The sequence below is a fragment of the Strigops habroptila genome, chromosome 10, assembly GCF_004027225.2.
Source record: "Strigops habroptila isolate Jane chromosome 10, bStrHab1.2.pri, whole genome shotgun sequence".
Classification (NCBI taxonomy): domain Eukaryota; kingdom Metazoa; phylum Chordata; class Aves; order Psittaciformes; family Psittacidae; genus Strigops; species Strigops habroptila.
The window spans coordinates 21,425,190-21,449,929 of NC_046359.1; positions in this window are offsets into that span (position 1 = coordinate 21,425,190).

A 24,740-nucleotide genomic window follows, 5' to 3' on the forward strand; every position below is an offset into this window, starting at 1 on the left:
TAGCCGATCACCAGCACTGGGATCGGAAAGGAATTTTCCCTCAGGGCAGATTGGCACTAGTCCCCGGGGGTTTTTCGCTTTCCTCTGAGCACTGAGCATGACCACTTGTCAGGGCTCCTCTGGTCCTGGTGCTCTGGGTTATTGCCTGGTGCTCATGCACCATGAAGGTGGACCCTCATGTCCTGCAGCTGTGGGGGGAAGGGCTTTTTTCCCCCCAGGGTGGACCAGCAAGTGTCCCCGGGGTTTTTTGCCTCCTCTGCAGCCGAGCACAGCCCCTCCATGGGGTTCCTTTGGGCTATTGTGGCCCAAAGGCTGCTGCTCATGCTCCATGCAGGCCCTCGTCCCCTGCAGCCAGGGGCAGGAAGCCTTCTGGACTCCAAGGGTGGCCCCAGCATGGCCTCAGGACTTGCTGCTTCTCCTCTGTAGCATTGAGCACCTGCCCTTCTCAGGTCTCCCCTGGCCCATTCTGGCTGGGTTCGTGCACTGCTCTCACACCACCATAGCACCACTCCTGCCCTAGCTTCCCTGTATCAGGCTGCTCGGGATGGTTTTTCAAGCTAAACTGAATGATGCGTCAGCCTGCTTCTGGTTACGCATATGCATTGTGTTAATGCTTGTGAGCATCAGCCCTGGAGGATTTAGAAAAAGAAAATGTAACCTAATCTAAACTAAACCAGATTAAAACTAAACTAAAATACAATAAATAACTTTATAAAAAAAAAAAAATACTCTTTCCACCTGTAACCTTCCTAATTTGTGTCTTTGAAAGTGTTTTTGGTGCTGAAAACCCCGTGGCATTTCAGGTAAATAATGGTCTCATTATTATACAACTTATTTGTGAGGGAATGGAATGGAATGGAACGGAACAGAACAGAACAGCTATAACATGTTATGCATGACAAGCTCTGACATAGGTCTGAGGGGCTATTTGCAGTCCCAAGGGAGACCGGTCCCAGGCGTTGAGGCCTATGAACACCCTCTGGACCCTGACAGAAGTAAACCTGCACTCCTCATATACTCTCCTTTAGACATGTATGGGGTGCCACTGGAGAGTGAGGATTGGGCCAGATGGACTACTGACAGAGTAATGTTGTTCTCAGGCTCTTGTGTTTTATTCTGTTTCTCCAAAAGAAACAACTCAGGCATTTTTAAAAAACAGTATTTGGGGGAGGGGTGGGGTTGGGAGTAGGGGGAAATCACAAGGAAATGAGCAGGTATTGCCCACGTAAAAAAGATTTGCAACCATTTAGGCTGAGGGCTTGATCTTTGAGCCTCACTGGTGTCAGAGATGTGATCTTTTGCTACCCTGTGGAAACCCAAATAAACTGGATGAACACAGAACAGTTTCAAAAACCAGTTTACATGCTTTTTGCAAATCTGTTCAGATGCTCAAACGATCCAATCACACCTCTCACCCCATCAGAAGGCACAGGCCTCCTTCCCACAAAGTTACGGAGCCAATGCCTGTGATGGGACATGATTCCCATTAAATCCATCCTGCTAGTGCAGGGCTGGGAAGAAGTATCATCCAGTATTTCCTCAGCATTTACCGTTAGCGAAAGAAGGAAGTAGGAAGAAAAATATTGGAAACTGAGAGAGACCTACAATGATCATCAAGTCCAACAGCTCGACCACTTCAGGGCTGGCCAAAAGTTAGAGCATGTTATTAAGGGTGTTGTCCAAATGCCTCTGAAACACTGGTGGGCATAGGACATTGGTCACCTCTCTAGGAAGCCTGCTCCAGTTTTTGTCCATCCTCTAGGTAAAGAAACGCTTCCTAATGTCTGCTCTAAACCACCCCTGGTGCAGCTTTGAACTACTCCCACATGTCCTATCAATGGATCCCAGTGAGAAGAGATCAGCACCTCTCTCTCAATTTCCCCTCCTTAGGAAGAGCTGTAGAGAGCAATGAGGTCACCCCTCAGCCTTCTTTTCTCCAAACTAGACAAACGCAGTGTCCTCAGCCGCTCCTCACAGGACATGAATTCCAGCCCTGTCACCAGCTTTGTTGCCCTCCTGGGTGCACTAAAGGACCTTCACGTTCTTCTTAAACGGTGGGGCCTCGAACTGCACCCAGTACTCGAGGTCAGCCTGCACCAGCGCTGGCTACAGCAGGACAATCACCTCTTACTACTTTTTTTGTTAGGGTTTTTTTTGTTACTAGCTCCCAGCTTCCTGGATTAATGCCCTCCTCCTTTTCGGTATGCGCTACGGTAGACGCATGTGGCCCCTGCGCAGTTTGGTCCTGGGGCAAGCAGTCCAGCTCCCTCTCAGCTTCCGTGACAGCTTTTAGCTACTGACAGTGTCCCGCAGCGCAGGCCCTGCTGCAGGAGGACCTCCACCAGGGCGCACCGAGCGCAGCGCTGCCCATTGTGCACCCTCGCCTCCAGAGACCGGCGGAAGCACTTTCTACGCTCCGAGCTCTGCGCTGCAGCCTCTCCTCTCATCGGCTCTGTCCGGTGCCGACGCTGCCACCGCGGGGGCAGCCAGAGCAGAGCTCGAGACCGGGCCGTGGCCCTGAGCCGAGCGCTCCCCATCCCGCCCGCTGCCCGCCCGTGCTGCCGGCGCCAGCTGCCGCTCCGCGCTCCTGCTCCGCTCCGGGCGGTGCCATCCCTCCTGGCACCACCCCCTGTGAGTCCCTGCTTGCATCAGCTGAGCTGCCGGCTCCTGCGCAAGGCCTGGCGAGGGCTCGGGGCTCCCTCGGTGACTCTCGCCGCTCAGAACTGAGGCTCCTGGACGCGGTGTTTGCCCTCGCTCCGGCATTGAAGGATCCTCTCTGGAGATACTCGCCTCGGCAAATGGATAGTGTGAGATAGTGTTTATATCCAGAAGATCTCTCCAGCATATCTGTAGCCATACTTTTAGTCTTCAGCACAGACTGCTGGTGTCCGAGTGGGTGCTGAAAGAGGACTGGGAGCTTCATCTGGGACAGCACTTGGGTGCTATTACATTAACAGTGTTTATTTGACTGAGATAAAATCAGCAAATAAATGAGAGGGCTTTTTCATGCTGAGGGCAAGCTTTGCCTGTCGTAAGCAGGTGTAGATCTCGTGAATCAAAATGGCAATCTGCAGAGCTGGAATGAAACTTGTGAGCACACAGAAGATCCTAATTTCTGATAGCCACTTCCCAGTTTCTCCCTGCTGCTTCTGGGAGAGATTTATGTGCAATTATTCTCCCCAAGGGCAGCAGCTGTCGATAGCTCTTTGCAATCCAGAGACCACGGGGCACCCGCCATGCAGCCAGCCTGCAGGGAAGAACAGCTGTGGGGCCATGAGGTGGTGGACTTGCATGCAGAGATATTCTTGTCTCCCAAATATTGCGGAGGTGCCATATGCAAAATTTTGTATAGTCAGGATCCACACGTAAACAAGATATGACAGAGATTTAGCTAACCGGGTAATCTACTGGAAGCTAGAGCTACACATAATAAAAACTGAATGGCACAGATATATTGCCAATAACTAACTACACATGCAGAAGTCAGACCATCATGTTTTTTCCAGTCATGAATATTCAGATATTCTGAACTGGATTTTCACAAAGCATCTTGTTTCTGAAACAAATAGCTGGTTCATGTAAAGCTTAATGAAGGTCAGAGCAAAACAAACAGGAAATAAACTCCCTGATTTCTTGTCACAGCCTAAAAAATCACCCTCTATTTCCACCATATATTAGTGAATATACAGAGCTTAAGGATTTCACAGTCACGCAACATGCTATAGGGTGGGAAGAGCTAACCATAAAGGCCTTTTCTGAAACTATGTTTACAAAGAATTTATTTGCTGAAGCATAATCTTGAGATCTATTTGTCTGACTGGAATATATGTAAGCTAAACCTAAAATCTTTCAGATATAAATATTGTCGTTTGCACAGCAAGGAGTAACTTGTGTTAAACACAAAGAAGCAACATTTTTTAGAGATTTTATAACATCACTTCAAATTATGCATGTTTTCTATGCTTCCAGAATAAAATTAAAAATAATATAGCAGGTCTTACGGGGTAGTAATATATTTTATTAAATACATTTTATTGAGGCCATCCTTTGTGTGTGATTTCATCTATGAAGATTTTCATTAAGGCATTTCATGCTCTTTTTATTAAATATTAGATTTTCCATGGTTTCATGTTATGGAAATGCAGGCAAACAGTATCTTAAGAAAAAAAACCTGAATTTGTTTTTTTAACTACACATTTATGAGATATGCACTTAAAAGGTTCTTGTCAAAAAGAATATCATTATCTCAATGGGTTGGTTTGTACAACATGGCCTTACTTTCCAAAATGCAGGTTCAGTGAGACTACTTACTTTCATAACTGTAATAATGTGCCTTACAGGATTGAAGCCCAATCCAGTTCAAATTGTAGATTAAATCATTTTCTGTTATGTAAACTATTGTACTATCATGTGTAAAAAACAATACACCACTGTTTCTTGAAGTTTATATCATGGGTATGTATTCAAAAATATCTGTATTTTTGGAAACCTCACCCTACCTATGTGACAAACTGTGAATTGTATTTATCCAAAAAAGCATCAAAATTTAATAGGTTAAGAAAAAATAGTGCATGATTTTTTTTTTATTCTAATAAAGAAAGTGGAAATTAAAGGTAACAGTTTTATAGAAAACAACTAAGTGTTCTAAATAACATTAATCTGAATAATTTTCTCTCTGCTCAAAAGACCTTTCTAGATATATCAATTTTTCTCCTGTTGCAAACTAGCAGTGGATTTTAAATATGATTTTAAATATGACTTTTCTCAGAAGACAAAAATATATTTAAAATGTTTACATTTTCTTCAGTTTGATGCATAACAATACTATTGAGGATTTCAGATTCTTTAGGGACATAGCTCATATTCTCTCCATAGCTCGTACGCAAGCTTCCACTTTCGGTGTATTTTTATTTATTCTAAACACTTAATTTCAAGAATGTAATCAAGGCATTTATAAAGACAAAGAATCTTGATGCTTTACAAATTCTGTGTCATATTTTAAGTAGTATAATGAGTTTGGTAATCTTATATTACCCATTTTTATTAATGCAATACCTAAGGATATAGCCTGACAAGCATTGCACACCTGCCCAGCTGTACACTGGCCTTGCCCTTAATGATTTATTTCTGTACCTACTTGGGGTAAGTACAGAAATGGGAGAAGCAGATGAAGCAGTGTGGTTACAGAAAACTTTTTAGCCCTGTATTTTACTGTGGGGATTAACTGATGGAGGATAATTAGTGGTGGACTTGGCAGTCCTGGGGTAATGGTTAGACTTGATGATCTTAAAGGTCTTTTCCAACCTAGTTGATTCTATGATTCTATGATAAGAAAGATGCAAACAAGTCATTCTGGAAGCAGCAGACCAATGAGCAAGTTTCCTCTGGCTTTATGACTCAATTCTCCTTCCCTTGTTTTGCTCAGCCTGCAGGACTAGCAAAAGCCAGAGGGGCCAGTGGGGAAGAGAATGGGCTCCTGCCCTGCAACTGCTTCTGCAGTGTAGCTGTAACATTCATGCCACCTAAGCGAGGGAGGATGCCTTCCCCTGGTAGGTTGTATAGTGGGGCTGAAGAGGGAGGGTGAATGACAGCTTTTACCTAGTGGTTATTGATGGCTGAAATACCACATAGTTTTGCACTGTGGAGGAAATAGTTTAATGAAGACATATTTTGTCCTCATAAAAATTAAAAAAAATTACTGTTGACCATAGGCAGGCACAATTTATTAGCAGCGTTCAAATAATTATCTGCTAAAAGATATTAATAAGCCAACTTTAAATGCCTATAAATAGAACTTTCTCTAGATTTAATCATAATGGAGATCAGTCTAGAAACTAAGATCTGCAGATAGAATTCCTGATGTTAGATCCTTCTGGCCAATGACTTTGAAACTAGTTTATGTTTTCTGTTCCAGGCTTAGGAACTTAATGCATTTTGACTTGTTTATTCTCTTTCCTACCCTTAAAGAAGTAAGCTCAGTCTGGCATATCTGAAATACTTCTCACCCTCCAGATGTTAGGCTTTACAAAGAATAATTAATTCATCCTGAAAGTTGGAAGATTCATTAATGGCCAAACTGGCAAACTGTAAGACTGCACAAGAGAAAACAGTGCAAATGACAAAGTTTCTTAATAAGAATACTCTTGGCACAAATGCAATTTAAAAGTTGAATCAAACAGAAATTAGACAGAATCCTTTCTCATGATCACACGAATCAACAGTGACCCTGTGCATTAGCCCCCTAGACATTTAGGGAAGTATAATGTCATTGGATTTTTTTAATGATCATCACTGACACTGCTTTAAACATACAATAACACACAGAGAACACATGCAAAATGAACTTCTATAATCACAAACCAAAGAGTTTGGTTTGAACATGAGTTTTAAAATTGTTACCATGCACAATAAAATGATCAAATGTCAGGTGTAGGGACTCCAAAAGGTTTATTCTTTGAAAACAATGTAATAAGGAAAAAAAAAATCTCTGGTTGAAATTTGGAAGGGAAAAAAATCTTGTTGTTATACACTATTAGAGTATTTGGTATAAAACTTCACCTTTGTTGTCGTACCATTTTATTTTACTATAACTATCATTGCTTTTACTCTAGTGTATTTTATAGAGCACTTTAGTGCTCTTTTTACAGGCTTTTTTGTTAACATTTATAATAACACTGTGAAAGAGTCTGATGTTTTTGCCATTTGTTCCCTGTTCCCACAGCTTGACAAGAAAACATTTTGCCATATTCTTTATCCCATCACCAAAAAAATCGGTAATTTTTACAGCATATTGTAACATTTTGCCTCCACAGTGCATCAATAACTTGGTCTTTGGAAAGACTGGCAAGAAATATATAAACTGCAGTTGTAAGCATTTACTTTCTCTTATGTCTTTGCTGGCTATGGACCTTTCTGCTGGAGACAGAAGCTGCAAAGGGGGTTATAGCTACAACCCAGTTAGGATGTAGGTCTATATTTTGGCTCTTTAAACTCCCTTTCCCCTGTTTTGTAGCCCTAGATTACTCACCTGCTTGATCTTCCACCCAGTAAACCTCAGAAACGTTCCATCTCACATAGGTACCTTTCATACTAACCTATATTAAACTTAGTCACATCCCATTCTTCAGAAAAGTGTGCAACGGATCGTTGTTTTCACAGGCTTTGTTTTAACAACATGGAGCAGAGCCACAGCTGGGAAAGAGACACAGAAACTTCTTTATTCGTGAACTGATTTTTGTCTATCTTTATTTACCTATGCCTAATAAATTTGAAATCTTTACCTGAAGCCTGAATTATCTACCTCAGATCAAACCCTTGTGACAGTCAGCTGTCTAGCACCATACATTGCACTGCCCTGCGATTTTGCAGTGCTTCTGAGCCAAATTCGTCAACAAGGAACAGAAAAGCCATCAGACTAGAACAGGCCATCAGGGACTCACTGTGCTCCTCTGTGCTAACAGAAATGGTTGTTGGCTCTGAGGCTCCGGTAAGGATTAAAGTATAGTGTGTTTACTTCATGGTCCAGTTAGATGGCAAAGTAAGTCTGTGGATTTGATGGTGTTACCTTTATTTATGCTGAATAGTACCTCTCAGTGTAAAAAGATCATATAATTGTATTGTTAAACTGGGACTAGAGTAACTACTTAATGGAAGGATTTCCACAGAAGCCATAGAGAGTTAAGTTCCCAACTCTTCTATTTTAGCTTGTTTCAAAATCGTAGATAATATGAATGTGGCAGATTTGGATTTCTTAATGCTAGGAAATCTTTGAATCATAGAATCATAGAATAGTTAGGGTTGGAAAGGACCTTAAGATCATCTAGTTCCAACCCCCCTGCCATGGGCAGGGACACCACACACTTGAAAGCATGTAACATGTTATGGCTCCTAAGCACTTTACTTTTTCTTCTGCTCATCGATCTTCATGAGCATTTGAGGTCATACAATGTGAGAATGTGCAAGGCTGGTCATTATAGCAGGGGCTGGCTGCTGTGATTTTGCTGTGATCCTGCTGATAACAGGGGCTGGTGCCTCTACTGACTTGTGTCAAAGTCAGCAGCAATGATAATGGCTACAGCAGTTTGTGCTACTTGAGCATCTACCTAGGGAAACTTTGTGCTGTTACCATGGTTTCTGGAAGTTACACTTTTTTTTTTTTTTTTTTTTTTTTTTACAATACATTTATGATAAAAAATGGTTGTAAACTCTCTGTGCCAAAGACTGGCTTTGGGGTCCATGGTTAGGCATCATATCTGATGAAATGGATTTAGCCTCTTACGAACTATCTTATCAGTCCAGATTATAATTTTAGACAGGGTGAAACAACAGTCTGAATAACTGGAAGCCAGACCTACAGAGAACAAAGGCTGAAGTTCTTTCACGGACTGCATCCAGACTGAATTTACCATTTCTTAGTCTTGTCTTTAGGATTAATTGAGAACCAGAAATGTGAGCTGGCTAAAGGGGTTGATTCTCAGTCTCTTAAAAATAATTCTAATAGAAAAAACTGTCACAAAATGGTTTACTAGACAGGATCTTGGAGCCAAAGGGATTTAGTTGCTCTCTTTCAACAAGAAAAAAACCCTACAAAAGAAGATCTGACTATAAGGAACCATAAATAGATATTACTTGCCCAGTGGCAGTTTGAGAGCTGTATTTCAACACTTGCAGATGACATTTTGTAAAAATTTGTAGACAGGCACTCTAGTAGTAAGTAGCAGTCTCTTTTCAAAAAACAGAGAGGAAAATCACAGAAAGTTTGTATACAGCATTCAATACTTATGTGGTACAAGTAGATACGAACCAGTCACATGCTAACACAGCTATAGATTTTAAATCTTTCCCTTTTTCTAACAACATTGTTCAGACATGATGTGTGCCATAAAATCATTCTGGATTATAATAGCTCAAAGATATTGCATCACCGCTGACACAACATGCTATGACTTGACAGGCCTGAGATAACCTCATGTTATTCCATGTTTACGACAAGGATGATTTTGTATAGCTGAACACTGTGTATTAAGTTATTTAAGACTAGTATTTATTTTATACACTTCTCTAAAGATTTTTTTTTTTTTTTTTTTTTTTTTTTAACCTAACTGTAAAGGAAAGAAATGTCTGCACATGCCAGGACCAGACAGTTTGTGAGGATAGTTGCAAGAAACAACATTGCTAGTAGTGCCACAGTTACCAGAGTGGGTAAAATATGTTTGGCTAGATGAAACCAGAATCAAAACCAAGTCCTTACACCGTTGCTCACAACCGCTAATCCTGACTGTGTACCTGCACATTTGCCATTAGCTGTTTACCACCCAGAGCAGAGGCATTCCCACATCACTTGCTACGCAGGTGCTGCAACATAGTTGCTCTCCAGGCATTCACTCGCATAAGCAGCCCCAGGAGTGCAGTACCATTTTTGAATTTGTGGTACAAAGCGAAACTGTAATTATTTATGGCACTTCTAGTACCCACTGCATATGGGGCTTACAAAGTCTAACTGTGTAGTCTTTCTAGACCAGTCCTTGCCTTGTCCTCTGTAGCTTGGGAGACACAGTAAGAGGTATTAGCAATAGAAATGTTTACTGTCCAAAAGCTAAATGTTTTTTTTTTTCTTTCCTCATTTTATGAGGGATTTCAGTTTTCATTTGTGACCTGCTGTTGTAATAAAAGTTTTTGGTTCACCTGGAGAGAGAGATTTAACTGCCTAAACTATAATGCTTTGTCTATATCTGGAACAGTGGTCTAGACAGTTTTTATGATGACTGAAGAGAAAAAAGCATTTTATGTGTGATTGATTGATATTATCTAATTCAGGTATCTGCCTGAAATTGAGATGATTTGTATCTCAAAATTGCCTGATTTTCTGCCCAAAATCTTGGGTCTAGGCAATCAGCTCTGATGCTGACATCCGTATTTAGAAGTTTGAAGTTAGGTAAAAAAGTCTCCTTATTGGGTTCTAAAAGGATTAAAAACTGTATACAGAATCGCGCTGAATAATACAAGCATAAAGCAGAAGGTAGTTAATAGTAACATACCTACCTGTATGTGTCAGGTCTGCAGTCTGTTTCCTTTCTCTTCTGCAAATATATACATAATTAGAATTTGCAGCCAGTAGCTATCACCAGTGCTTTTGCAATTCCTCCCCAAGTAAACAACACTCATTAATTCAATGGATCTTTTGTCTGAACTGGGAATATAGAACTGTGCTCAGCGTTTATCCACAGGGTTTTATCTTTTGACTTTAGTCACTGACAAACTCAAAGTGATTTGCAACACTTATTTTAAAGGAGTGCCATTCCAGTAAAAACAAAACAGACCCCAGAAACTCTACATTTTGTAATTCCTTCAAATATGAATGCTAAACAAAATCAGTATTGTTATGGATTTGAATTATCTTTGTTTTTAATTTGTCATATGATTTGTTGCATCTCCTTAGGCATAAAAGTCAGAGTGTGCTATATATTAACTTACTACATTTTCTTTCTATCCCAGAAATCTCATGAAACTGAAATATAACTTGGCAATAGTCGCATAGAACAAGACTTTAAAATAAAAGATAATATAATCTTTCAAGCATCATCAAACAGCAATTTTGATCACAATTGCCAAGAACTGCTCATATGCAGCTTTAACCAAGGGAAGAACGGCTCTTTTTACCTAAAAATACAATTGACAATAGCAAGTGGACATAAACAGGCAAATTTTACTCAGAATGACTTGACGAACTGGTATCATTTAGTCACTGTATGAAACAGATGCTCTTTTTTTTCCAATTTATGTTTAATGAATTATTGATAGTAATTCCATAGTAGTATTAAATGGCAAGTATTGTAACTGATCCGGAAGAGGTAATGATGCAGCATAGTAAAGGTGTAAAAATTAGTGTGTAATAATGAAGAAACAGCTAAAACAAAACCTCATCCCTGCTGAAGTTCGAGTTTTGCCACTGACTTAAACAGTGGAGTGGGGGGTTGTGTTTCTATTTCTACCATAGGCATTAAGAGAGTAACATTTATAAAAAGATTCCAAAGGTTGCTCTACTTAAGTTATAATTAATTTGGCTTTCAAAATAATTTGAAAATTTTTCTCTTAAAAGTATACTGAAAATAAGAAATTTATTACAGACCTCATATATGCAGTATTTTTTATTTAGAACTGGTTACGGTTGGAACATGAAACTGGTTTCACTGTCACTGTCCAGAAAAATGTGATCCCCATACTTTTTTTTTTCCTTTTTTGCCTTTTTTTTCTCCACTGTTATTTGACTTCCAAATGAAAAATGAGCTGTTTGTGCCTGTATGTTTTGAAGACCCAGGCATACATTTGTTTACATCCACCCATACTTACCAACACACCCTTCTAGAGATTCAAGCAGAACATGGAGGGCTGTGTTTCCATGTGCCAGTCTGCATTTCATCAGTTCTGGCTGTGTGGATGCTGCTGATCACATCTGAGTGGATGAAGACAGGCTGTGGTGACCTACAGTTCAGTATTGCTTCTGCTCTTTCTATTCAACCAGCAGATCACCCAGCAGGTGCTGCGGAAGTCACTATCATCTAGTCTCAGGGAATTGAGTGGGTGAGAACATCTCATGATGATGTATTGCATAGGGGTGAAGGACCTTTGCCTTCCTTCCATAGTGCTCTGTGGTTATCAGCACAGAGGTCAGTAGCACAATCACTCTTCTAGAGCATGTTGAAAACAAATCACCATGAACTTGATTCAGCTCAGCATTTACAAAGAAAATAATTTTTTAAGTAAATGTCAGTGGTATAAGTATCTGAGGATGTAGATCCAATTACATTGCATTGGAATCTAGCAAACCAAGAGGAGTGTTTAATACTTAAACTAACTTTTGAGTTCTTTGAAACAAACTAATAAAAAAATAAGCAGTTATGCATGTGGGGGAAAAGTGAAAAAATGCATGCTGCTCTGCACTTTCTATTGGGAAGTAGTGTTCTCATTTTGCATAAGGTTAGCATGCACTAATGTTCTGTATTGGTAGATGAAATTAATAATATGTATGGATTTTATAAGAAGGTCTGATTATGAGGACAAAAGAAATACCCTAGAATTTTCATGGGAAGAAGAATACTCACTCCCATTTCAGCCAAGCAATACCTGTGTATCTCTTACATAACCAGGGTATTTAACATTACATTGTCTCTTATACTTGAAATCCCACAGCATAGCAATAGGGAGAGAGGGAAGCTTTGTTTCTAAATATCCATGTTCAGGTGATAAAAAATTGCCAAAGAGACATTATGAAAATTGCCTTAATTTATTCAGAATGTCTGTGAAAGAGACCTAAAATCAAAATCTTAGTTGTGGATGACCTTGTGTTGTCCTCAGTAATTGTAGATCTGAAAGAATGGATTCACATGGTTTCTGCTAACTCTTCCCATAATATAAGCAAGCTGGTTTTCCAAATAGTAGGACCAACATTGCATAGCTCACTTCATCAATTTCTTCACAGTAGTTTATTAAAAAAAACCCCAACAAACCACCAAACTTTATTTCATTTACCCTTTTGTGGTGGATAAAAGATTTCAGATATTGCTTCTTATTTTTAGAAGTTTAGATAGTCTTGAAAGTGAGTGTTTCTGTCTTCCAAAACCCTCTAAATTAATATTTGTAATTTCTAATTATCAGGTTACATAGCCATCTTACAGTTAATTGGAGAGTGGTTCACACTGTGTGGGTAACACCTGTCATGGTAAGAAGAGGATTTAGACAGCTCTGGAAATCAAAATATGCTGATACTTATCTCATTAAACCATGGAAGGATCTTCACAGCTGAGACTTCCATAAACCAGCAGGTATTTAGTTAACCCATCAAGAAATCATAAAAGAAAAAGTCCATCATTTCTAACACACTCATTTCCATAGCAAGGAAATGATAGCTTGTGTACAAAGGATATATCCTGGCAAAGAAAGTGGACCAGAGAGGAAAAGCTGCCCTAAACCAAAAGAAAAGTTTAAAAAGAGTGGTACAGCAGTAGTTTTGTATATCAAGACAGACATATAAACTTTCCCTCAGTCCTACCATGACAACTTGTATACTCTGGGGACTTACACGTTTGGGTTGTTTATGACTGTGGATAGTGCTTACACATGGTAAGTGCTCACATAAATGTAATTGAGTCTTACAAAATCTCACTATGGGGATAGGGTCTCATGCAGCCAGCTGACAAACTGAAATTTTTTAAAGACTTCATTTTGGAAGTTAATTAGGGACAGAAAGAAATTACTTCAGGGACTAAAAATGACCCATACTTATACTGGCATGTATGTAAATGTTCTGTGTATTGGTGCTTTAAAGTACAAATGAAGCTGTCATCCTGACTCATTAGGTTAGGGTTGTCACAGTTTACATAGCAGCTGAAATGCTACTTAGTTAAGAGGAAATTTAGTCTTTGTTCTTTCACCATTTCTTGTCTGAAGGTAGAAGTTCTGCTCCATTTGAAGCTGGAAAAAGTAATGCATGTGCCCCTTCCAATTATATGCACATACCTAAAAGTAGTAAAGGCAATTATTTCTTACAAGTTTCTGTAAGAAACTTCTTTCACTTGTTTTTTCTGTACTGGTCAGATTTACTACTTGATAACAAGTGTCCTTAGTACCCAGTTCTCTTTGTCGTAAATTGAGAATTATAGTAGGAATCATGTGTGATGTCACTACTTTTAAATCAGTGCAGCTCCACTGTATATTGATTTGTCCTAATAATTAAAAAATGAGATACAAGTAATAGAAACACCATAACTGAAATCCAACTTTTACATAAATAACTTTTTAGGTAAGACTGGATAAATACAGTTGGTGGTGTCTCCACATAGCAAAATTCCAGAGTTTTCTATGAATAATACTAAAGTGAGTTTTTAACGGCAAAATGACATTGCAAGTTTCAAATTCATGCCAAACATGAGATGAATAACTATCCTCTTATTGATTACTTACATGACCACAGAATTACTTATATTAGGGTCCCGAACCTGAAGGTGGACATAAATTCAAATGACTGGGGAAATTGTGTCTCAGGCTGGGAAAAAAGGTTACTAGTTAAAAAGAAACAAAAAAGGGTCATTACTTTTTCTCTAGGGATTGATTAAGTGTGTCAAAGGCAGTCAGCCAGCAATCTCTCAGTCTCTTCACTTCAGTGGGAGGTAATGAAATTTAATTAGTGAGAAGAGACAGCTTTCACACTAAGGAGAGGAGTGGAGAGAAAACAGGAACATCAGTGTGCACAGAGAACAATGCTACAGTACAGAACAATCCCTATTAAAACTGAATTAATAGGCAAAGCTGTTTGGCCTCTGTTGTTTGTTGCAGGGCTTTCTCATTTTAATTAAAAACCTGAAAAATGAGCTAAAGCCATATTTTTGTTATTAATGGTATGAGGCTTAGTCCTGCTAGGTCTGAAAGCACAAGTAGAATTCTGCTCCTTCACAGTTACATGATTCCTTCCAAGTTCAGATTAACATGTTCACATATTTATTTTTCCCCATTAGAAGCAGCAGTTGGTTTGGGTCCCCCCTTCCTTCCCCCCCCCCCTTTTTTTTTTTTCGGCTTACCTATTTTATGGATTTATGTGCCCTGAAGTTCAAATAAATTGGGAGTTTAGATTAACCCAGTTTTTCTGTTCTTGGATCTTACTCAGAACCCCCAGGCAAGGTTTGGTAAAATGTGCATTGCTAATGCATTTACAAATGCTCACAGGGCTGGGCTGCAGCAGAAGCACTATAAGCCCATGCCTAGGGTCTCAAATCCCTTACAATATTTGCTTCACTCAGGAGTGAAATTCTCATTAAAATAAAAAGTTCCTGGAATTGCTGTTTTCAAGCAAGAGCTTGGAAATGTGACCAAAACATTCCTGAAGGGGTAACACATGCCAGCTGTCCAGCAACTCTGAAACATGTCCCCAAGTGGCATCCAGAGCCGATCCAGAGGAGGGTCATCCCTCCAGCCTGGCTCAGCCAAGGGCGCTTGGCCAACTCAGCCAGAAATGGATGGGCCAGAGGCCACAAAGATGGGGGTAGGTATCATCTGCTGGTTGAACACCAGTTTAGGTTGGACGCCATGTCAGTGCTCTTTCCAGGTTCCAGACCAGACTCACTAATAAGCCTGAGGGCAAGATGAATGAGTAAGTCTGTGGTTCATTAATAGCATGTTAATTCTGAAGAAAAAAAAAAGCCACAACCCAAAAAACAACCCAGATTTTGAAGTATTGTCTGTGCATTGATGTCCTTTTCTTTCTTCACTGTTCTTCAGACAATTTACCAAGGTCCATGACAGTTCTCTATCTTACAGAAATACAGACATTATTTGTGTGTATGGTGTCTCAGAAAAAATACCAGTTTGTTCCAAATGTCACAGTGTGTTAGGTATCCATTAGGGGTTTTTCTAATGCATAGAGTGGAAATAACCATTCTTTATTTCTTTGCTCTGCTCCAGGGGGATGAAGCCTCCAGGGATTTAATTGTCCAATTCACTTCGATATTTCTGGCTGAACCATCTTCCCCAGGAGGGGCACTGCAAGTCTTTGTCACACTGCCGTTTGAGAAACAGCAATCCCCACTTCTCAATACCCTTGGCAGTGCAGAGGCAGCTCCAGTGCCAGCCAATGCACAGCTGTAGGACTCTCAGTCTCCTTGGGCTCCTTCAGGAAGAGCCAGGAGCCTGATTCAACAGGGCCATAGCTCCTTGCTATATGGCTTAGAAGCCTGGAAGCAATTGTAACCTTGAGAGTGTGTTGTAAATTTTACTGCAGAACAGTAATTTCTGTCTTGGAACAGAGCTATTTCAAAAAAACAGACTTTTTTTACTTTGTGGTTTTTTTGGTTTTTGTTTGTTTGGTTTGGTTTAGTTTGTTTTTAACAGACACTTGATGATGGGTATTATTTTAAAAAGAAAACAAATACCAATGATTATTATTATTTTCAAATGGTGGCTATTTTATCTTCAAGACATTTAAACTATGACTTTTATGTCATACTAATGTGCTGAGAAGAAAAACAAAACAGAAGATAAAAATGCTGAATCTCATGCTTACAGTTAAGTATGTACTTAAGGACCATCAGACTTTTTTATTCCTTTTGCTCTCTCATACTAGAAAACATTTCATAACTTGCACTTGATACTCATGTTTTTAAATAGATTTTTGAACCATTCTAGAGAAAGCCATTATGGGCACATAACCATGTAAACCTTATGGAAAAAAAATAATTCAGGAAAACTACAGACACTATAAAGTATACTTACTATATTTAAAAGAGCTTTTTGATAAAACCATCTTTCTGATCACATGTAAGATAAAGAAATTTGGGGTGCAGGGAAACACTATTTTACTTCTAGGAACAAACTTAAATGAAGCAGGGATAGTGTTTCTGATGATGAGGCAATGAATATCTGCCTATGTCCACACAGTGTCAAAAAGCTTCTAGGCATTGAAAAAAATTTCTGACCGTAAACAAAATACAGGCAGACAAACTCCAGTCTGTCTCTAGTTAAAAGCAGGTGTCATTTTGCATGTATTTGAGGATCAAACCTCAAAAATCTGTCAGCCATTTAAGATGATTACAAAGAAGATCCTATTACATTTTTTTGCTGTTTGTTACTCCTGTGGATCCTAAGTCTTTCAAAAACACCAGCTTCAGTTTTGTTGTTAGTGCACAATGGCACACAGAAAATATCATTCTCTTCTGTCTAGGGAGTGCTTTGATCTGCCACCTTCTCTCAGAATGTATCTAAAATTTCTTACTTTTTGTTAAATTGACTCATGTTGGCCTAATGAGCATCCTGTTGAAATCCCACATCTGATTACTTGCATGCAGCAGAATTACTCAAAGCAACCCAGCCATCGATCATCTCTACTAATTTCTTCTGAGAAACCATATAAAAAAAAGGCAATAAAAGATAAAAGGGTAGAAGATTCAAGCCCATCAAAAATTTGAAGTAAAGATTAAGGATTGTCAGAGCTGCAAGGAATACGTGAGCTAAGCTAAATAGATGAAAAATGTAATTTGGATTCAACTGGATTTTCACACCTACCCCAAGTACTACATTATATGTACATACTTCTGCCTCAGGCCTAATGAACCTGCAAGTGGGAGCAAGGCTTGCTCAGAAGCCATGAGTCTAAGAGGGTCAGGCATAATGTTAGAGAAAGGTATCGTATGCTCTCCTTTACTTAAAATCTTCCAACTGAAATATCAACAGTATTTCAGACGTATTTGTCAGTTTACAGGTAGACAGGGAATTAAAAGGGAAAATATAAGTTGATTGTTCATCAAAGAAAGAAACTTTAACTTAAAAAAAGCTTTAATTTAATGTTATACATCTTGTTCTTGAAATAAATGTGATATTTCATAATTCCCTGAAGATACTCCAGGGTGCTTCAATTCTGATATCTCTAGAATGTATGAATTCAGTTGCAAACCATGATTATAAATGTAAGAGAGAATACATTACCTGGGATGGTTTCATCAATCTGAAAGATGGTTATAGAGAGAAAGAGGAAGGAAATAAGCCTTTTTATTTGTAATAAATTACTAATGACACTTGCTTTTCAGTGTTGTAATTCACCCCATGGTCTAGAAACTCAGATATGCCACACATGAATGAAAATGAAATTCCCTACTTCAGCCTTTTTACAGGTGCTTTCTACAGGGAGGCCAGTTTGGATGAAAAAGCTTCTAAGTGTCTCACCTAGCAGTTTCCTATGCCATAAGGTTGAATATAATTTCACACTGCATAACAGTCCACCAAATACATTAGAAAATCTCAGTACTCAAGAACCAACCAAGATAAGACACTCCAATGCACCCTTTGGAAAGACTATGTGAGAATAGATAGCATAGTGCTAATGCTAGTTATGTTGCTCTATGTACAGCTGAGAAGCATTTAGATATTCCAGTGAGGGATGTGACATAAGAGCATACACAAAAATAGCATATTATGAGAACTGTAAAAATCTCTCAAGTAGAATTAGATTAAAATGTAGCTAGAAATGTTACATTACAAAGCTTCCTTCAGATTCCACAGTGAGACGAGATGTATCAGTATGAACCTAAATCACTGATTTGAAAAAGAAGTTCATGTGAATGTTTATGTAAGCCATGGTTTACAATATGACCCATGATTTAAAATATCACTAACAATATTATTAGGAGAACTCGTACAATAATACAGCCAATTTGGATGTAGGTCTATAAAAGATTCATATCAACTTTGTCAGAATAGTGGAAACCCATCAGAAAATTTTTATTGTTGATGCAGAAAGGCTTTTTCTTTTAAGTGTCACAGAATTTATGCCATCATAAGAAAATTTTGAATAAAACATAATCTACCCTCAGATGCTGCTCTGTATAGAAACAAAATTAGAAACATGCTGCCTGTCTAATGTACTTTTTAAACTATATATGAATAGTCATGTTGAAATGTTGCCTACGCATTTTCACATACTAACTTAGTCAGGATAGTGGAAATCTATCACAAACATTTCACTGTTAATGAAGAAGAGTGAAATGTTTTTCCTTTTACTTTTACTTTTTCCTTTTACTTCTTTTTTTTTCCTTTAAGTGGCAGAGATTTTATGCCAGAATGTTTCTAATTTTGTTTCTATACACTTTAAAGCTACGGTATCAGAAACTTCTAATTTACATACTTTCCCATCTACCTACAGTGTTTTCAGCAAAGCTGCAGAGCAGCATACTCAAAAGCAGAGAGTGTCTGTACACTTTAATATTCCAGGTTATATATATCCTCAGCTGATGTATATGAGCAGAGCTCCACTGACATCAATTGCATTATGCTCACACTGACTGATAAGCCTCTTCAGAAAACTACACTGCGGCAAAAAGTCCAGGGCAGCTGGCACTCTCTAGGTTGGAGTACAAAATATGCTCTAGACGAAATCAAGTGAGAGTGTTGGTGGGTTTTTTGATTTGTTTTCTTTCAGGACTGACTTTATTTAGGATTTTGCACACTTTTTCCTGTAGACTTGAGGTGTTGGTTGTATCTAGACAACAGATGTTCGTTTAGCTGCCAAGCCTCATAGCACTGGAAAAACAAGATAAAATTTAATTTAATCTTCTTGCTGAATTGTGGTGAAGCTGATATTCACTTAAGGAAATATCTTTGCTGAAAGATATTGTCTTTCAGTGGAAGGTGAAAGAAGGTGAAAGCAGAAGAACAAAACTGTCTCAAAATTCTAGCCATGTTAAGAGACCTGGCATTGTGTGGAAATACAGGTCTGTGTCAGAAGTTCAGCAATGAGACCAATTTGTTCAGGAAACAAGTAACAAGATGCTGCAGGATAAGGGTTGGATGTGGAGGGTTCGAGAGAACTGCATATTACAGAAGAGTTCTGGACAAAGAGGTACATCCTGCTTTCTGATCTTTTTCCAAGGTGCAAAAGGCAGTAGAAGCAGCAAAAAAACCCAGTGAGATAGATAGAATATTATTTTGTCATTATTAGTTGCTAGAGTTAACATACTGTCCTTTCAGTAGTGCCATAGATTCAGAGACCTTTAAGGCCGGAAATGACTTTTACGTCTCTTAATCTCACTTTGTAAATGGCCCAGGCCATTGAAATTAATTTCAATAAGTATTCACTTGGACATACTAGCATTGAATCTAGTAGATAAATCAGATTTTCTTAGGAGCTTTCCTCCTACATTGCCTTCAGTAGCATAGTGGTTATCGCTGAAGATTATGTTAATGAAAAGAATATAGTGATTAGTACAGTGAACTGGTTCGCTGTTTCCACACTGCCAAGGGTGCAACTCCATTTGGGGTGACTACAAATCTCATGGAGGAACAGCGAGGATTTTACAGTGAAAGAAGAGGATCTATTTGCTCTACTGCATGCTTGTATGCCAGCTGGCACAACGGGATTTGAAATGAATATTGAACAGAAAAAAATGAGAACTAGTAACTTCAGATCAATGATGCAGGCCTGATGGTGTTTCCTTTGCAAAGGATATATACTCATATCTTCTGCTTGCAAGAAGCAGATCTGAAAATACAGGAGAAATAAAAAGGTTTATGTTAATTTTGTAGCATTGAGTGATTTGAGTTTTCTCCATAGAATCTCTGCTTTAAAAACCTGTACTGCCTGGAGTGTTCAGAGAACGAATAGCTATATAAATTCCCCCTGCACTGCCAGGAATGAGATAATCATTGCTGCACTGTAAATATTAACAAGGTAAACTTTCAAGCGGGGGCAGCTTAGGAAAATGGCCATCAAGCCTTAAACCGAAAGATTCCTGCTTTGCTTCTGTCTGTCATTTTCTCCCTGCACATCTCACATGTGGATCAGTTTGGTGTGCAGTGTTTCACTGAATATCCTACAAAAGGCCAAAAGGACTCTCACAGCTACCTGGGATGAGGAGATCTGTGACAAAGAAAGTCAGTTAAACACTATAAAAATGTTTTTTAGAAGCTGGGGATTATTATGTTCTACATAAACAGAATAATTAGAATAATAATTTCAGCAATACTAGTAATTATTTATGAGTAGAAATAAATGATGCATCCAAATTAAAGAACTAATTTATTCTTAGGCAACCAAGAAAGTCAGCAATTACTAAGTTATTAGGACTTAGATGACATTGTAGTGAAGAAGGGCAAACGGGTCAGAACCAGTTGGAACAACTAATGAAGGAAAGGTGGAAAAGTTTCCTTTCACTACCTTATTATGTTACAACTAGGAAGACTTATCTGATTAAAAAAAAAAAAAAAACCAACAACAAAAAGCAAAAGCAAACTCTTTAATATGTTCTGTGTACACCGTGTTGATTAATGCTTTTACTTGTTTTACTTCTACTTTTTTTTACTTTTAGTCTTTATTGATCTGGATTGTCATCCTTGTCCTATCCTTGTACCTACTTCTCTTTATGTATTTTCAGCCTTTGGTCAAATGAAGAAGATTCATTTGCTGTCCATCTTTTTCTTTTTTCCTCTTCATTCAACTGTCCATGATTACTTCTCAGTTTGAAATGCAATAGCATGCAATTTGCATAACAAAAGACTAAATCTAAATAGTAGTAATACATTCCAGACTATCAATCACGTATTGTTCACTGTACCTGCAACTCTTTTAAAGAGACAACATATGAAAAGACAGTTGATAGCATATGAAACTAGCTCACCAATCTTGATTTTGCCCGTGTCTGTTAAATAGAATGAAATAAAAATATGTTAAGACTAGAGAACAGGAAAAATTACCTACCTAGAATATAATGTCTTCGGATACTAAGCTACATTGTTTAGGTAGGTAGAGCATTTGCTGATGCTCAGAAGTGGTGGTGGTTTTTAGGCAATGGTTTCAGTAATTTTTATTTCTCATCCGTATATTCCTTTATATTGATATTTGAGATGTTTATTTTTCAGATATATTGGAATTTCCCTATAGGTCACACACAGTGATTTCCCATCTGAATCTGTAATTTAGGGAAGTAAGAAGTTAAATACCAGAAATTAGATCAGTATTGGAAATGTGTGTAGTTACTTCTCAGTAAAATTCCTTAGCAGACCATTTCCACAAATGCTGGAGGACTGAAATAGGAACTAAATATTCAGTCAATTGAGAAATATGAATCTACTGAGGATCGGAATATTGTTATCTATATATTCTATTAATTATATTAAATTAATAGAGAAATATGATATTACTCTGAACCCTATTAATAGCATCAATGCCTACACCTAATAACTCTTCTAAAGGGTGGCATGTTTGATGATCATTGCTTACAGTGGTGTGCAAAAAATTTGCTATCTTTTTATGCCTTCGTATGTTTGGTACCTGTTATTTTCCACACATGAAATAATTTTGGACAGGGAGCTTTACTTTATTGTGTATTCTTACATGATGAAGCTTTGTAGTCTGAAACTCCAATCTTTAAATTCTACAGAAACATAAAGAGCAATAGTTAGGAACTATTATTCTCCTCGATAAAGGAAATAGGACAATGTATCTCCTTGATTAGGAAATAACAGAGGTATCTCAAAACACACTTTATAGATATCAACTGCTTTTTTAATCCTCATTATGGTAATTTCTGCCATTTTTTAAATTTTTTTACTTTTTTCTCAATTCATGCAAAGATCAATTAAACTAATGCTTGCAACATGCTTTGGAGGTGCAAGCAACTGCTACATGATGCTATCACGCTAATGATGCAGCTAGTGAATTCTCTTGCACAGCACTTCTTCAAGACAGGAAAAAAAGAAGGCAACCCCCTTCATCTGAGAACCAGGAAGTAAGGCAGGGATCCACAACCCAGCCTGCTGTAAGGGAGTTTCATGCTGTGTGTGACAAATCTAACAGCACTGTGAATTTGCCAGCCCCTTGGCAAATTCAGTGGGTATGCTGTAGAGGATTACAGATACAGAGACATGACATAAATTCTACCTGGAGCACACCATAGCTACAGTGCAAAATTGCAGCCCCGAATTAAATTTCACAATATGTTTATCCTGGATCAAAGTCCAGGTTTGGGACCTAGCCACATTCAAAGTGTTAAACCCTGGAAACTGCCTCTTGTAATGTGGTGAGGATGAAGAAATGCCAGCCCACCTCCTTGAAGCTGCAGCGGGGAGGTGAGCCACATCGAAAGATGGAATGCCAAAGGTGCTGCTTACCTCCCTCTTGCTACCTACTGCACGTCAGTGAACACTGGCCCTTGCCTCTTGGGGCAGGGGAAGGCTCCCTGGCTCAAAGCAGAGGGGAGAAGCCTGGGTCTCATGAGCAATATAAAAATAACATTACAGCATTTTCCATTGCACAACAGTATATGATATAGGCATGCTTTCTATTTGAGAATTTTTCTTTTGGTGTTTAAATTTTTAACACCACCTACAACCTACAAGAGATAAAATATCTCTTTTTTTTTTTAAAGTGACAAGGCAGTTTCTTACATGTAAATAAAGTTTGCTAAAATTTTGTATTGATAAAGAAAGTATTTTCTTGTATCTGAGAGAGACACTTTTCATACATCTGCCATCTGCTCCTAGACTATCCCAATGATGTTCTTCACCCAATCATGACTAAAAAATACTAGCCCATCATGCATACCTGTCTAATGTATGAATTCCTAGATAGCACTTAACTCTTTTCCTAATCCCCAAATATAACAAGAAACAGTGGAAGAGGAATTGATGTGCCATGGTTGGCTTATTATGTGTAATAATAAGGAAATAATAAGGAAAACGGTTGCTGTCAACTTACTTTTTCTAGTAGACTACTAACATCTGAAATTCACATGTAGCCAAAAACAAGTCAACAAGGTTTTGTGCCTTTCATTTAATTTTTCCTGCACAACATCCTTGTCTCTAAACTGGAGAGACATAAATTTGATGGATGGACACCTGGTGGGTGAAGAATTGGCTGGATGGTCACACGCAGAGCATTGCGGTCAACAGCTCAATGTCCAGTTGGAGACTGGTAACAAGTGTTGTCCCTCAAGGGTCAGTGTCAGAACAAATCCTGTTCAACATCTTTGTCAGTGACATGGACAGTGGGATTGAGTACACTCCCAGCAAATTTGCTAACACTAAGTTATGTGGTTCGGTTGATACACTGGAGGGAAGGGATGCCATCCAGAGGGACCTTGACATGCTGGAGAGGTCAGCCAGTGCCAACCTCATGAAGTTCAACCAAGCCAAGTGCAAGGTCCTATGCCTGAGTCAGGGCAATCCCAGGCACAGCTTCAGGTTGGGCGGACAAGAAATTCAGAGCAGCCCTGTGGAGAAGGACTTGGGGATGTTGCGTGATGAGAAGCTTAAGATGAGCCGGCTTCAGTGTGCGCTTGCAGTCCAGAAAGCCAACCGTATCCTGGGCTGCATCAAAGGAAGCATGAAGCAGGTTGGAGGTGATCCTGCCCCTCTACTCTTCTCTCATGAGACCTCACTTGGAGTGTTGTGTACAGTTCTGGTGTCCTCAACATAAGGAGGACATGGAGCTGTTGGAGCAAGTCCAGAGGAAGGCCACGAGGTTGATAAGGGGGCTGGAGCACCTCCCATACAATGACAGCCTGGAGAAGAGAAGGCTGTGTGGAGACCTCATAGCAGCCTTCCAGTATCTAAAGGGGGCCTATAAGGAGTCTAGAGAGGAACTCTTCATCAGGGACTGTAGTGATAGGACAAGGGGGAATGGGTTTAAACTTAGACATGAAAAGTTCAGGTTAGATATAAGTGTGAGGCACTGGAACAGGCTGCCCAAAGAAGTGGTAAATGCTCCATCCCTGGCAGTGTTCAAGGCCAGGTTGGACAGAGCCTTGGGCAATACGGTCTAGAGGGGGGCACCCCTGCCCACAGCAGCAGGGTTGGAACTAGATTATCTTAAGGTTCTTCTAAAGTCTTCTATAAAGGAAGAGGAAGAACAGATCCTGGAGTGTGTGGATCCATGTGCACTTTGCTCCATAGCTCCATGAAAAAATGACTTAGGGACATGGTTTAGTGGTGGACTTTGCAGTGTTATGTTACTGATTGGACTCAATCTTAAAGGTCTTTTCCAACCCAAATGATTCTATGATTCTAAGAATGTTTGGGATACAGATTTATGGAGGTATTTTTCTTTCCATTAAAAGCACTTAAAAATCAGTGTGAAGCTAATAGAGTCCCTGTCATGCAGGTATTTAATAGCTCACAGTAGTAAACTTAGCTAGGGTATAAGTTTAATGACTGGAGTTTCTCTTCCTGCCTTTATTACTATCAGCAGCTACAGTATCATCATCACT